Source organism: Ambystoma mexicanum, chromosome 11 (assembly GCF_040938575.1).
Source record: "Ambystoma mexicanum isolate Mex_15411 chromosome 11, UKY_AmexF1_1, whole genome shotgun sequence".
Taxonomy (NCBI): domain Eukaryota; kingdom Metazoa; phylum Chordata; class Amphibia; order Caudata; family Ambystomatidae; genus Ambystoma; species Ambystoma mexicanum.
The window spans coordinates 319,283,242-319,300,633 of record NC_090934.1 but is presented as its reverse complement, the minus strand read 5'-3'; positions in this window follow the sequence as shown (position 1 = coordinate 319,300,633).

Below are 17,392 nucleotides of genomic sequence, written 5' to 3'. Positions count from 1 at the left end.
ATGCTGAACAAATAAAGCCATCCATTGTCTCACGTTACAAGCTGAGGCAACTAGAAAGGAATGTGAATAGCTGAGTGCAGGTAGGCCTGAGCCTGTCCCTGATGGACGATCCCATGGGAGTCAGGGCAGATGTCTTGAGTTACCAAAACAGGTCAACCCAGATTTAGGGAACTAGCGCCCACCCCCAAAAGATAATGATCACTCCATTTGAACTGCCAGATGCCCATCCATTAAACTCCTAAATCCCTCACTATTTGACTGATTAGTGTTGTCCTTTAGGAGGCCCGGTGAAGATCTGAGGAGACGCAGCCATCAAGGGGGAGCACGGAGCAGGATGTCCTGTGATTTGTACTACGAGGTGGACTGGGGGAGATTAACAAATTTAGGTCGTATCCGAGGGCTAATTTCACCTCAAGAGGATCCTTTGAGCTCATGTCTACTTGCCAGGTGCACATCATGTGACTTGTTTTTAGGAGAGGAAAATTATCAAGCAGACTGTCAATCATGTATTTAGAACCAGAAGTAGCAAGTCCCAAAACCATGTGGAAGGGGATGGGCACTAAGAAACTATAACTAATCGTCCAGCATCCCATACGAGCAGGTTATATGTACATAAGGGACAAAAAATGAGCTAGGGGAATTCGTGCAATACTGCTTGCATTGTGGAAACAGAAAAATAATATGAGGCCGGGAAGCCCAAAAGAAACACACCAACTCAGGTTACAAAGAACATACAAGTGCTTTATTCAAAAGCTACAACAGTTACCAAAGTCAATTAACAAACGGATAGCTATTCGGCTCTCAGAGTAACTTAACGAACTTCAACGAAGGTTCGATGCATTAGTTAGAGAGACCGTACTTTGGAATATTTAGGTCTTTTATACGCTTTGTCCAGCCCTTGGCCAACCCTCTCGCGGGTTATCCATCCTAGGAGTCGGCCTATGGGTTCCTTGCCAGGTTAATCCTATAATATATGCATTTTGATTAGTTTCGCTGATATAGTTGTACATTTACACATAGGTCAACAGTAGGACAAGGTCTCAGTTCGCGACCCCGACAAGTGGCCTGCAGGCATATTAATAATTTGTGTGTACGGAGGTCACAACGGCCAGAATTTTGCTCAGAATGTCATTCGGCCTCCATTTTGATGCTCAGGGTGACTTCCATATAACAAGAGAACCTAAAATGGCGGCTTAATCCAAGATGGCGACCTACATTACTTTATCTAAGGTCAAGACCTTGCCATGGAGTTTGTTCGCATATGATGTTTAGACAACTTGGCGTAGGCCAATACACATACAATTGTTGCGATAGGAGGCATAATATTGTTTCAATTCCGACAGCATCATCTGTGACGACAACCCTCTTTAAAATGTATTGTCCTGCTTTGAACTAATCAGTGCGGTCCGTGGCAGTCAGGAATAAATGCCGTTACTGAAACATACATATTTTCTTTCTGCATAAGAAATAAAAACTTTGTTATCATTACAGGAGGTACAACTAGCAATTTTCCTTAGAGGTCTGTTCTTTTTTCATCTGGTTGTCTGGTGGTCTGCCTTACACGTTACACACACACTATGCCAGTATATAAAACATGTTTATGCTGGCTGTGCCCATATCTGTCCATGCAGACCGCACTAATATATGCCAGCATTACCATACAACTTCATGCCACAAAAGTGCACAAAAGAAAGGACCAGACTGGCTGCATATAACAACATAGGTCAGTCTACCACATAATCACACTCCTGCTTTCTTTCACCCTTGATGCCAGGTACAACAATGCCATGCCGCAGAAAGAAAGTACCAGGTAGGCGGGCCGACACTGCTTATACTGAGAGTGAGTTCCTGCTCCTCCTGATTTCTGCAAAACTCCCATTACCTACAGACACCCAAGAAGAAGCAGTGCCCAATGAAGTGTCAGATTTGTCCGCCATTTCCTTCTTACATCCACATTCTGAATTTGTCTGAATGAGTATATGAGGTTCATGGTTACATAGTTTTAACATTAGAGTGAGTGCTGTAAAACATTATAATACATTAGCACAGAGTCCAGAGTGCATTACATACTTAGTGATTTAGGATGCAGCCCTTTTTCACAGATATATGTTTCAATTATAAGGAGATGTGATTGTTCCAATCTTGCCAACATGTCCATAGATTTAATGTACACATCCAGGAACCTTAGATAATACTATTTACCGGTAAGAGAGCTAAGTGGGTTAAATACTCACTGCTGTGTCCTGCAGGTCGCAGGTTCAAATCCCAGTACGGTCAAGCCAGCCTTTCATCCTACTGAGGTCGATCAAATGAGTTCCAATTTTGATTTTGTAATAAAGATGTACATACAAATGTTCTATTTAAGGCACTTTGGATTAAAGAGCAATACAAATACATTATTATGTACACCCTTCCCCTCTCTCATATGGATCTTGAGACAGAGTACAACAGGAGAGTATTAGGGTGTCCACTGTAGGAAGGATAACTTTCTATCAGAAGGTACTTTATGTGGTATTGTATTTTTTGATAATGTGCTTTACATAGAATTACAAGAGTAAAGTCATATTATGATGGCAATGTACACTGAAAGTGATCATAGACATTAACAATATCAACATCTAAAGAGAGAGTTTGCAATGCAGTTTAAATAAATTACATAATGTCCTTGTTTTATTAGTTGTTTCTTTTGACTAGTATGCACACATTTATGCCTCTCAAAATGCCCTCCCTTGTAGGGAAGGGTCACAGTCAGATTAAAACCAATGATCTGTTTCTTCTGTGAGCCCCATAGCAATATTTCATTTGTCAAGTTGGCGCCTGATTGATTTGTTTTGCTACTGTATCTGAGGATTTTTTGCAGTAGGCAGAAAAACGAATAATTGACAAAACATCCAAAATAACAAACTGAACTGTATACCATAAAGCCTGATCCTCTGGTCCTTTATAAGGTTTTCACAAATCCAGTAAACCTCACAGAGCCTTTTTACGTCTCGATCCCCTCCCCCGTTACTGACATTATTCGACCAGTGTATTGGTGACATTCCTGCATGACGCACATGACGAGAATGCAAGTATCAAAATACCAGGTTGGTGCAAAACTTGGGGGAGGCCTCCGTCACTGCTGCTTCCGTTGTAAAAAGAATCCCCTAAGATATATGTGTCTTGTTCTGGATGCACTGCTGTCAGCAACAGTTGGAAGGACTCTATCAAATGTAGACCCGATAATGCAAATGTGCCACAGAGACAGACACACGCAACATAAAGTAAGATGGAAATAGAGAGAAAAAGAGTGGAAAAAGAGAGAAGGGATGGCACTAGGAGAAGGAAGTGGGACTAGGATGAGGAAGAGAGATGTAGATCGACATATGATATCCCTTATACAGCTAATATTTAAATATGGCTAGCAACAGTATCTTGGCTTTGTATCTCAGGATAATGCACTCGAACTGTGTCACAAAAAGGGTATACGACCAGCAAAATATGATGTTTGTATTTTAGTCACTTTTTACCTCAGTCTCTGCAAACCCATTAATGCAAATTTGAGAGAGAGAGAGAGAGAGAGAGAGAAAGAGAAGGAAAACGATTGTATTTCTGTCTGTGTCTAAAAATTCCACTGGGCAGAGGCGTGTCTAAGGGGGCTATAGCTCTGGGTCTTTTGATTGTAGCCCCAGATAGAAGCACAGGGACTAGTCTACAACCAAAAGGATAGCTAGCCCCGAGTCCCGACAGTCCCGGCTTTAGTGAAGCCCCAGATCTTTTCCAGATGTAGCAACAACCCTGCCACTGGGTCCCTCTTCTACACCTACAATAGCATATTTAAAAAATCCAACATTCCGACGTCACTGTTGTCAATAACATTCTTGGTAATACCAGCATTGCCCAACACAGCTGCTAATGTTTACTATATGTCCACAAGCGACAATAGGTGTACATTTAAAGCTGTGACCTTGTATTCAAATTCTCCCACCCGGGCAGACCAAGGCTTCAACTGAACACACTGCTGAGAGAGAATCGTTATCAAAAGAGTTATGAGACTGCTCAAGCAGCACTTTTTGTGTGTGAACAATGCTGTATGTTGTTGCCAAGTCAATCCCGGAAAGTCAAGATATTTTCTACAGGTGTGCTTCATCTTGCATAACTTGGCCGCTTGGAAATACATTCCAATGGTCTTGGCTCATACCCAAGAGCTGAGGGGTAATGGACAGAAGAGGAAAGATTATGTTTTAGAGGTCTGGAGGACCAGGCACTCCAGGCTCTCTGTTATTCAGGTAAGTCTCCCCCATGGAAAGTTATATTTTTTCAACCTACTACAGACACATTTGTTTGCATGTGACAGTATGGCACAGCCACTCCTTTTTGTCGGAGGTGCCCTTTTTGCCTTGACTTACGAAAGGCATTTGCCAGATGACATTTTCTAAAGCCTCATTTTTATTTTATTTATTTTATCGTTTAAAGTGTGGCCCTAGCTCGAGAGCAGTGGAGCGCTGCACAGATCGTGGGTAGCTGGGATTTGGGCTGACATCTTTTAATAGTAGTGCAGTACTGTGACGTCTGTGCGTTAGTATGTGTGTCCATTGGAACTTGTCCTTGGTCAGGTGTTGTTGAAAGAGCCATGTTTTGAGAGATTTGCAAAATTGAATAATTGTGGGGACATTCCGATCTGAGATGGTGGGTGCATGACAAGAGAAGGATTGTTTGTGGGGTCATTTTTTTTCAGACAAGTTGTGATTCAAGCCGGTTGGTTGATTTTCTGCGCAAGGAGCACGTGCCACTGGATACGTGGAGCTTAGCTGCCAGGTTTGCTGGTGTGCTACTTGTCACTGCTTTGTAGATGATACATACAGTCTTGAACAGCATCCTGGCTTGGACTGGAAGCCAAAGTAGCTTGCATAGGATGGGGTAATTCAGTCAAATTTCTGTGTTCCCATAATAAGACATGCTGCAGCGTGGTGGACTGCTTTTAGGGGAGCCAAGTGAGCAGCTAGGAGCCCTGTCATGAGATCATAATCCCCATCAATGTGCAAGACCACAAGGGCCTGCACTATGGCCCAGAAGTCGTGTGGCAGGATGAATGGTTTGATTTTTTTTCAAAGGGTAGAGATTCTGAGCCAGGCTATTTGGGCCTTGAAGGCTATCTGTTTCTGGAAGGACAGGCTGCTGTCAATGGTGAAGCCTAAGGATTTTGCTGAGTCTGAGAGTTGTGGATCAAATCCTTCTACGCGCAAGCCATTGTTGGACAAGTTGCTTTTTAGCCGGCGGAACAATGAGGATGAATTTAGTCTTGGATGGGTTTAGTTTGAGGTAGATTGCTGGGGAAATGGATGAGGCCTTGAAAGCAGGCATCGCACCCCTTACTAGAAACATTGTTCTACTGCCATAACTGTAGAAGATTTTCAAGAGAATTTTAACTCTACCCATTTTTAGTTGTAGTGCACCCCCAATTATTTTGATGCTATACTCAAAGTGTCGGAAAAACCTGCAGCCAACATAGTGCTCTACTTGACGTCCCTGCTCTAAATATGGTGATGCAGTGCAGTAGCAGTAAATCCAAGTCTTGCTGCACCACTATACTTACAATGAGTCCTAATATTTTTACCCGAGGAAATTGTGAGTGACATGCAGTGATTACTCACTCTAAAATGCCATTAAAATTAGCAGTAAATGTGGAAAATACACTGAGTTCCCAGCAAACTCAAGGGCCCAAGGTGGGCAAGGGAAAATGTCAGGTTAAAGGTAAGTTCCTAAGCTTGGACTGGCTATAAAAGGACTGGCTCTAACAGATCTTCCTATTGGTACAGCCGGAGTGCTGTTGGGTAAAGTTCATTATAGTGTACATATGGATGTATATGGTTTGGCCGTGGTAAAATTGTTTGTGGCCGAATTGACTGTGGCCAATTCGGCCGTGAAGCCGATTTTGCCTGTGCCAAATCTGCCCCAAATTAAAAACCACCCAACATCCCCTACTTACCTTTTCACCGTCCGCTCATCTGTTAACCCTTGGATCCGTCCCTCCTACACGGGTCAGATCTGACAACGCAGGGTCTGTTTTCTATTTTGTTTTTTTTGTCCCCCCGCGTCCAAACCTACGGAAGCAGGGGACACTCCTGCCACCCCCAAAAGCCATCACTACCAAGCATGGGGAGTGGGGGACACCCCTTAAATCCCCACTCCCCATGTTTGTTAGTGATTACCCACATTGATTGTTTACAAACAATCAAATGATACTACTCAAATTCGGCCATATTTACCATTCAATCGTTTGTAAATGATCAATTTGGGTAATAACGTACGTACAGCCGATAGGCACAACACGCTGACCCTCACAGAAAACTCCAGACCACCGCTCCAGAAGCAAAAAGCTCAATAGTAATGGATGCAGTTTATTTGATATCAGCCACAGGTCTATTATTGTGTGATGTAAGCAGTCAGAGTGGCCCAGAAAGGGTCACAGGTGGCTCAGTCAGGCAGCAGAAAACGGTCTCTCAATGAGGTGCAAATGTATGTGGTGACACAAAGGGGTTGCACGATTAGGCAGACCACCGGCAAGGCAGTCAGGTCTCCAAAAAGGCAGCAGGGGTTTCCCTGTCTGAGATCCAGAAAGGATAGCAAATATTCCAGAAAAGCACAAGGGCTGCAAGCATGGAGGTCGCAGCAATGAAAGGGCAGCAGAAGAACCCAGAAGAAAGCCTCCAAGCATCAAAGGACAAGGGCCCTCATTACAAGTCCGGCGCTGGACCATGGTGCTATTAGCACCATGGTCCATGCCGGACTCCGGCATGGTGGATGGCGGAATTACCGCCCCATTCCAAGGTGAGTGGGGCGGTAATTCCCCATTCACCATTTGCCCTTCCCCATTCCCATTTTTGCCCCATAGGGCATAATGGGAATGGGGAAAGGCGCTAAGTACGGTGCCGCAAATTGCGGCACCGTACTTAGCACCAAGGTCACTTTGCGGCATGGGTTTTAACGCCTGCAAAAAGCAGGCGTTGAAACCCGGGACCTCTTAATCAGGCGTTAAGGGTTAACGGCGCCGACGGCGCGGTTAAACCCTTAACGCCTGACTTGTAAGGGCCGTGTTGTCCTTTTGTGTGGGTCTCGCACTCGCTGCAATGCCCATCCACATCCATTGCCTCTCCTCCCCCGCACACTTCTACCCTGATCGCTGCATTTGTACACTTATGTCCATGAGCACGTCGCTCTCTAGTCTAGTCTACATTCTACGTCAAAGCCTTGTCCAAGGTTAGGGTGCCATATTATTCCCAACTGTAGTGTGGCACAGCAGTTGAAACAGCTGTTGAAACTGCGGTGGACAGACGCGTTTAAACTCCATAGATCAGGTATATGTTGCACGTGTTAGGAGGCAACCCTTCTAGCTCAAAGATTGCGGATGTCAGGCATGACTAACTCATCTAGTTCTGTTTCCTCTTTGCATTCTGGCAAAGTTATTCATCATAAGAAAACCAAAACTGCAACTCCCAGAAGGCATATAATAAAATCAAAAATGGATGGAAAAGCGTTGCCTGTCATGCCCCATCCCGATTTCCCACTCATAAATGCACACATGTTCACGAAATGGCGGTGATTCATTCGGGGTTGGCATATTTCTTCAAAGTCATAAAAGTGCTTATTTGTTTTAACCATAAAAAAATAAAATGATGTTCTGGATTAGGTGCTGTGTTTCTACAAAAGAATTTTAAAATATGTTCTTTTTCACTTTCAGTTTTCTTCTGTGGGTTGTAAATTCATGCTCTAAAATAACTATTGGCAAAGTCAATAGTGTTGGCTTTTCCAGTTATTGATTTCATTTTACATTTCTAGGCATTCATTTGTGTCTGACCCATAAATAACAAGCCCATGTAAAACATCATGCAAGCTAAAGAGTGACACATTATGCAATCATTGAAAGGGATCTGTTAGAAGGTCCTAGCTGATGAATATGTCTAACATTTTACATTAGAGTTTGTGGCACGAAGTCTGAAGCTGTCACAGCTTGCAATGGAGGTCCTTAAAAGGATTTGGAATATGTATCATCCAGCATTCCATCATCAATAATGTTAAAACATTGCTTAAAGAAAAAGTCAACAGTCAGCCATTTTACAATATGTCCATCAACCTTTAATTCTTACTTTGCTTTTTCCTGTGTCATCCTGAACAGCACCACACATCCCAGTGGGAGGGGGGGAAACAAAGAGACAGTGAGAGGAAGCGAGAGAGAAGGATAGACAGAGAGATAAACAAAGAGGGACCTATGCAGAGGTAAAAGACAGATGACGCATTGATAAGGTTGTGATGAGCAAGAGAAACTGTGGCCCTCATTATGAGTCTTTCGGTAACTCGCCAGTGCTACCGGCGGGTTACTGGCAGACTTGCATTATCGTCTCTATCGCCCGATATCCCGGGATATTATGGGTGGCGGAGCAATGGTAAGTTCCTATTGGGACTATGGGACTCCAATGGAATGGGAACATTGAATTGTTCCCCAGGGTTCTAACCTCTCTCTGTGGCTGTTCAACCAATACCTGGCACTTCTTGCACGCTGCATCTTTGCTCTCTGCCCCAACTTTCAGTGCTATGCGGATGACACAACTCATTTTCAGGCTCCCTTCCTCCACCTATTTTCCTACTCTCATCTCTGACTGTTTGTCCGCCATCCAGGAGTGGTGAGCCAACAATGATATCTGCCTTAATGCCCGTAAGACTGAGATTCTCCTCATTGGCACACCCGCTCCCTCCTTTCCTGTCACCCTCTGGCCGGCCTCTCTTGGCACTCTTCCTGCTCCCACATGTGAGGCTAAAAACCTCGGGGTCATCTTCGACTCCATGCTTTGCTTCTCTCCTCACATCTCTGACGTCTCTAAGAAGTCACACTACCAGCTGCACCTCTTCAAAGGTATTCTTCCTTCCCTCTCCTTCCCCCAGAAGCACACTGTCTCCAGAGCTGTGGTTCTCTATAGGCTGGATTATTGCAACAACCTCTTTTTAAATCTGCCGTCCTCTATTCTCCGCCCTCTGCAACTCATCCAAAACACGACTGCAAAACTTTTCCTTGGCCTTAAACCCAGGGATCGTATCTCTCCAGGACTGAAATCACTGGACTGGCTCCCAGTGGTGGCGAGGATTAAGTTTAAAACCCTCTGCATTGTCCCAAAAGCCTTCTCTGGCCTAGGACCTCAATTCCTTCAACTCTCTCCTAAATATCTTCTGTCTCGAGTTCTTTGCCCATACGCCTCCAACTCCCTCAGAGTCAGTCCCTTCTCCAAGTAGCGAGTTGGTGGTCGATCTCGTTCTTCTGCTGGGGTCTCACACTGGAATAGCCTCCCTCCTGCCTCTCTAAAACTTGAGGAGAACCATCTCTTGTTCCGGAAGCACCTCAAGACCTTCCTCTTTGCTTCTGCTTTCTCTTCTCCTCTCCCTATTGATCTCCTGCCTGAATCTGAAATTGCACTGGTTAGTTGACTGCACTCTGATCTTAGGCCCAGGTCCCCTCCCCGCCAGTTGCACACCTGCACCGCCCCCCCGGCAAACCTTGCTCTCTGGGACTGTTTCTGTATCCCTACAAGCTCTACCAGAACTTGTTCCTGATGTCTGCACTTACTCTTGCACTTGCCACCAGCGGGCCACACTTTTATTTATTGTATTTTTTTTTTACTGTTATCCAGTGTACTGCACTGCCCCCTGCCTTTCGCCACTGCACTTTTTCCCCTTCCCCATCCCCTGCACTTGCACAATCTCAATGTCACCTGGCCTAGTAGGATCATTGTCTCTGTCTTCCCTCTGTTTCCCCTGCCTTGCCTCGTTGCGCCTTGAAACACTTGTGTGTAGGTGCGTTATAAATGTCATATAATATCATATCATATCATATCACCGGCACTGTTAATAACGTGACGGTGCTTCAGTGAATTGTGTGCTGGTATGGACTTGAACAAGACAGGCCTGCTGGTAGTTATATCGCGTTTTATTACATGGTCAAACCTAAGTCAGGGAGCTCCTTCCCCCACAATGAATGTGGCACACAATATAGCGCTTTGATTTATTTCAGGTTGTTTTTGGTGAGGTCTCCAACCCGTCTCGCACACAACCCCAACAACTACCCGGTGGCACAATGGACTAGGGACCAGGCCGGTGTGTATTACGAATATAGTTATTAATTTATTTATTTAGCCAAATATAATAAATAGATCACATCAGCTGCCAACGTTGTGGCAACGTTGTGGCAACAGAAGAACAAAATGACTTCAGTAAAGGCACCAACATAGAGATAGGCTGTCACAATTAATTCCTTTTAAATCACCCACCAATACAAAAAAAGAACAACTCAACAAACACAGTGACTTCAAACAGGATTATGCTTTTCCCCCAGCAACCCTCACTCTCCAAACATCAATTTGACTTGATTCCTCTGAATGGAAGGCAGTGGCAGAGAGTGGAAACACAATGGGAAAATCGGATTTGGGGTTTTACTCACAGGAACAATCTGAACGAAAGAAAAGCAATGGGAATTTGTTTTGCCACACCAAAAAACAACAGTCAGGGATTTGGGGTTTTAGTCAGAACAGAATGGGAAATTCGGTTATGGATTGGAATCACAGAGGCAATGTGAGTAATAATGCAAAAGCAATGGGAAATGAATTTTGCAGAACACAATGAGTACGCAGGGGTAATTTTGTTTTGCACCTTGCATATGCACAGGCACTACTAGGCTTCCCACTTAAAATTAAGTGGATTAATGGGGACATTCGTTTTTACACCCTGCACACAGACGTGGAACAGGGCTTGCGATGTATTCTTTTGACAGTTCTTTATGTCTATACCGGTTCAAAACACACTGGGAAATTATTGTTGGTTTCAAATGCCAACAATACAGATCCCATGAATTCAATAGGGGAATGAATTGATTCACTTTGATAAATATGCTAGGGATCTACTCAAACAAACAGGATATTTTCAATGGGGAAATAACTAAAACAATGCTGGAAGAATATAGGGCCTACACAATCTCTTGCTTTGGGGTAGTTCTACTTACGGTAGAGGTCTGGACTTGGCATCAGATAACACCAGAGCACCGCTGGGACAGCAAGGCGTCAGTCAAGGATCACCTCTGAGTCCGCCACGGGGTCCAAATCAGCTCCTCTGTCTCCTGGTTCCTGTCTCCAATCCAAAACTAGGCCTCTCTGCTGGGATGTTGTTTGCCAGGTTTCAGCAGCAGGTTGCCTCACAGAATTTTTGGAAGAACTTCAGCTCTGCTGCAACTGGCTTATTTATAGGGCAAATGACATCACAAACATGTAATGATTACCGCAACAGGGATTGGTTGAGGTTCACTACCCACCTCACACCCCCACCTCCCACTTGTGTGCTGAGAGGACAAGGGGATGAGGGAGTGATTTGAAATAGCTGTGGGAGGAGAAAGCGTCATCATCCCAGTTTGACAGATGGGCTTGGTATGCATTGAGCTAAAAAAATATCTTATTATGGAAAGTACCCTGAATTGTCAAATGTTTACATGTATGAATACATTTTTGACAACTATATTTTAAGGCGAATCAGATAAGACTAGTCTGAACCCTGCACGCCCTTTCAATGCAGAGATACAATTTTTCTTCATTTACTCAGGAACCATATCAGTGAAAAATATGCCATTTCACAGTCGTCATATTAATTATTACCGGCATGCTTTAACCAAATGTTGCATCTCTTGGAATCATGGAAAGGCCCACATCACATTTTCATTAATAACTTTAGTTGTTTTTAGCCCACCAAAATCATTTTAGCATGGTTAGTAGGGGGTGACTGTCATCTTTAATAAAAGCCTGGAATGAACACTGACCATGTTATGCAATAAAATATATGACTCCCATTTAAGTAAACTGCAATTTCAACCTCTTGTCCCCAACTTTTTTTAAAGTTTCATTTCTCTTGGTAGGCCTGTGATCGTCTGAGCTGGGCCTGTGTTTAGGTCCGCCTCCCCTTCAAAGCCCAAGAGCCACTAATGGATTTTTTTATGGGACTTGTGATCTGGAGGTCACAAGTCCTGCATAACAGACCTGACTTTATCTGGTCTCCACCGCATTTCTGATCTAAAAAGTATTCCTGCTTGTATTTTTAAGGAAGGGCAATGATGGATGAAGATAACCAGGCCTAAATCTCAAGGGCCACAGAGAGAGGTCCTGGGGATTAGTTTCAAATTTGGAGAAATTATCGTCCATGTACCGTGCAGCAAACAGCCAGTAAACTTGTACATAAATGCATTTTAAATGACATCTTATAAGGTACACAATTTCAAATATACATGCATATTATTTATTATTACTTGTCCTTATGTGTTATGAGAACACCATGCCCAAGCTTGAAAGTCTATTAGGCATTTCACTTAGCATACTGTCCTTTTGGAGGGAAAAGTGAAAACAACATTGTTTTATTCAAGCAAAAACAAAGAGGTGAAGGTTGGAAGGTTTAGAATCAATCTTAACCACTGGCATTGCTCTGGGCAACCCTTCAGACCATCATTCTCCCACTGCCAAGCCATTACAGAAGGGGAAAGACCATATGCAAATCAAGCTTGGCCCCACCCCAAAAAGGGCACCCCAGCCTGAAATGCTAGGTCACATCCCATCTGTATGAGTCCCCAAGCATCCCCAAACATTTTTCAGCCTTGTTGTGCCTCATCAGTGAGGAGTAGCTTGGGTCTCTAGGCCCAGCAGGCATGGGACCCACGTCTGGGCATACCCGTTCCACTTGGAGTAACAAAGCAAAAACAAAGAGGTGATGGCTTGTAAGGTTAGAATTAATCTTAACCACTGGCATTGCACTGGGCAACCATCCAGACCATCGTTCTTTGCCTTCAAGCCATTACAGAAGGGGAAAGACCATATACAAATCAGGGTTGGCCCCACCACAAAAGGGGGAGTGCAGCCTGTACTGCGAGGTCACATCCCTTCTGCACAACCCACAAGAATCCCCAAACAGGTTTCAGCCTTGTTGGGCCTCATCATTGAGAAGTAACTTGGGTCTCTAGGCCCAGCAGACATGGTACCCACGTCTGGGCGTACCGTCCCACTCAGGGTGACAAAGCAAAAACAAAGAGGTGATGGCTGGAAGGTTTAGAATGAATCTTAACCACTGGTATTGCTCTGGGCAACCATTCAGACCATCGTTCTTCGCCTGCCAAGCCATTACAGAAAGTGAAAGACCATATGCAAATCAGGCTTGCCCCCCCCCAAAAGGGACAGTCCAGCCTGAACTGCCAGCCTTCAGCACAATACCACAAACATCCCCACACATGTCTCAGCCTTGTTGGGCCTGATCAGTGAGGAGTAGCTTGGGTCTTTAGGCCCAACAGGCACAAGACCAACCCCCGGGCATACCGGTCCCACTCGGGGTGATAAAGGAAAAACAAAGAGGTGATGGCTGGAAGGTTTAGAATGAATCTTAACCACTGGCATTGCTCTGGGCACCACTCCTGACCATCATTCTTCGCCTGCCAAGCCATTACAGAAGGGGAAGATCATATGCAAATCAGGCTTGGCCCCACCCCAAAAGGGGCAGTCTAGCCCAAACTGCTAGGTCACATCCCTGCTGCACAAAACCACAAGCATCCCCAAAAATGTTTCAGCCTTGTTGGGCATCATCAATGGGTAGTAGCTTGGGTCTCTATGCCCAGCAGGCACTGGACCCACATCCTGGCATAGCGGTCCCACTCGGGGTGACAAAGCAAAAACAAAGAGGTTATGGCTTCAAGGTTTAGAATGAATCTTAACCACTGAAATTGCTCTGGGCAACACTCCTGACCATCGTTCTTCACCTGTCAAGCCATTACAGAAGAGGGAAGACCATATGCAAATAAGGCTTGGCCCCACCCCAAAACGGGCAGTCAAGCCCAAACTACTAGGTCACATCCCTTCTGCACAAAACCACAAGCATCCCCAAAAATGTTTCAGCCGTGTTGGGCGTTATCAATGAGGAGTAGCTTGGGTCTCTATGCCCAGCAGGCACGGGACCCACATCCTGGCATACGGGTCCCACTCGGGGTGACAAAACAAAAACAAAGAGGCCATGGCTTTAAGGTTTAGAATGAATCTTAACCACTGAAATTGCTCTGGGCAACACTCCTGACCATCGTTCTTCACCTCCCAAGCCATTACAGAAGGGGAAAGACCATATGCAAATCAGGCTTGGCTGCACCCCAAAAGGGGCAGTCCAGCCCAAACTGCGAGGTCACATCCATTCTGCACAAGACCACAAGCATGCCCAAACATGTTTCAGCCTTGTTGGGACTCATCAGTGAGGAGTAGCTTGGGTCTCTAGGCCCAGCGGGCACGGGACGCACGTCTGGGCATACCCGTCCCACTTGGGGTAACAAAACAAAAACAAAGACGTGATGGCTGGAAGGTTTAGAATGAATCTTAACCTCTAGCATTGCTCTGGGCAACCCTCTAGAAGGGGAAAGACCATATGTAAATCAGGCTTGGCCCCACACCAAAAGGGGCAGTCCCAAAATTAAAGCGTATTTATTGACCGCATATCGCAAAATGCCACACTTATATACTTTACCCAAAATACATAAACAATTAATTAATCCACCAGTAAGGCCTATCGTAGCAACTACGGAAAGTATTTTGCAGCCCCTAGGTACTTATATCGATTACTTCTCTCATCCGATCATTCAACAGACATCCACTTATGTTGAGGACACTACCCACTTTCTCCAAATTCTACAACAAATTGAACTAGCAACAATTGACAGTCTATTTACCATAGATGTAGTTAGGTTTTACACAAGCATCCCTCACAGCCTTGGCCAAAAAGCTGTAGAAAAGCTTTTATTGCAAGCAGGGCCAATAGGAGCCAATAAAGAGTTTTTGATGATATTACTAAGGTTCATTTCAGCAAACTCATGTTTTGAATACAATGGTGTGTATTACAATCAACTAACTGGAACGGTGATGAGTGCTACCATGGTGCCATCATATGCAAATTCCTTCATGTATGACTTTGAAACCACCCATATAATTAACAACTCATGATGGAGAGGTTATGGCTTCAAGGTTTAGAATTAATCTTAACCACTGAAATTGCTCTGGGCAACACTCCTGACCATCGTTCTTCGCCTGCCAAGCCATTACAGAAGGGGAAAGACCATATGCAAATAAGGCTTGGGCCCCCCCCAAAAGGGGCAGTCAAGCCCAAACTGCTAGGTCACATCCCTTCTGCACAAAACCACAAGCATCCCCAAAAATGTTTCAGCCTTGTTGGGCGTCATCAATGAGGGGTAGCTTGGGTCTCTATGCCCAGCAGGCACGGGACCCACATCCTGGCATACTGGTCCCACTCAGGGTGACAAAGCAAAAACAAAGAGGTTATGGCTTTAAGGTTTAGAATTAATCTTAACCACTGAAATTGCTCTGGGCAACACTCCTGACCATCGTTCTTCGCCTGCCAAGCCATTACAGAAGGGGAAAGACAATATGCAAATCAGGCTTGGCTGCACCCCAAAAGGGGCAGTCCAGCCCAAACTGCGAGGTCACATCCATTCTGCACAAGACCACAAGCATCCCCAAACATGTTTCAGCCTTGTTGGGACTCATCAGTGAGGAGTAGCTTGGGTCTCTAGGCCCAGCAGGCAGGGGACGCACGTCTGGGCATACCCGTCCCACTCGGGGTAACAAAACAAAAACAAAGACGTGATGGCTGGAAGGTTTAGAATGAATCTAAACCTCTAGCATTGCTCTGGGCAACCCTCTAGAAGGGGAAAGACCATATGTAAATCAGGCTTGGCCCCACACCAAAAGGGGCAGTCCCAAAATTAAAGCGTATTTACTGACCGCATATCGCAAAATTCCACACTTATATACTGTACCCAAAATACATAAACAATTAATTAATCCGCCGGTAAGGCCTATCGTAGCAACTACGGAAAGTATTTTGCAGCCCCTAGGTACTTATATCGATTACTTCTTTCATCCGATCATTCAACAGACATCCACTTATGTTAAGGACACTACCCACTTTCTCCAAATTCTGCAACAAATTGAACTAGCAACAAGCGACAGTCTACTACCATAGATGTAGCTAGGTTTTACACAAGCATCCCTCACAGCCTTGGCCAAAAAGCTGTAGAAAAGCTTTTATTGCAAGCAGGGCCAATAGGAGCCAATAAAGAGTTTTTGATGATATTACTAAGGTTAATTTCAGCAAACTCATGTTTTGAATACAATGGTGTGTATTACAATCAACTAACTGGAACGGTGATGAGTGCTACCATGGTGCCATCATATGCAAATTCCTTCACGTATCGCTTTGAAACCACCCATATAATTAACAACTCATGATGGAAAGGTAACTTGAAGAAATGGGTATGATGCATAGATGACGTCTTTGGTGTCTGGTCAGGTAACAAAGAAGAATTGAAGGAGTTTTTGGTATACCTTAATAATATTGACAGACGCATACAATTTACTATGTAGATAGGAAATCCTAATATACACTACTTAGATGTGCAAACAATCATTGAAGGACGTAGGATCTCAACAACTCTGTACACAAAACAAACTGACAGAAATACATTTTTACACAAGATGAGTTTCCATCCCCCAAGCATTCTGCAGAATCTGCCTTATGGTCAGATGTTAAGGATAAAGAAAATTGTGAGTGATCCAAAAGAGTGTGAAATAGAACTGAACAAATTACACAAAAAATTACAGGACACAGGCTATCCAGAAGAAGATCTATCTGCAGCACAAGCCAAGACCAATGCACAAGATTGCGTACAACTACTGCAAAAAAGACCCGAACAAAATAGTCCTGATTTAGTTTTCGTAACTAAACATTCAATACAAAGTCGTCACATAAAGGATAGATTCCTCAAAAAGATGCAATATCTTCAAGAATGATAACAGAGCTAAATATCTCTTTGTCAATCCACCTGTGTTTGCCTATCAAAAAACTAACAATTTGTGGAATCTACTGGTAAACACACACAGTCAAAGGAAAAAGAAATTACCAGATAAACATCCTGGCACGTACCCATGCATGAGTTGTGGAAATTGCAACAAAGTGATGAAAGGATCCCTAATATCACACCCAAGGATTGGAGAGAACATAAAACTCAAGCAACATGCCACCTGTTTATCAGAAGTTGTGATTTACATGATCAAATGTCCGTGTGCGAAGTAATACGTGGGAGAAACTGCACGCAAAGTTCGAGTCTGTATGAATGAACACAAATCATGCATCCGACTGAATAACCAAACATCGGCAGTGGCTAGGCATTTCCAAGAGAATGGACATATAGTTGCGTAACTAAGGTTTGCAGTATTGGTGGTTATACCAACAAGGGGACAGAGCATTGACATGAAGAGATTAAGAGCACAGAAACAAGCACACTGGATCGAAA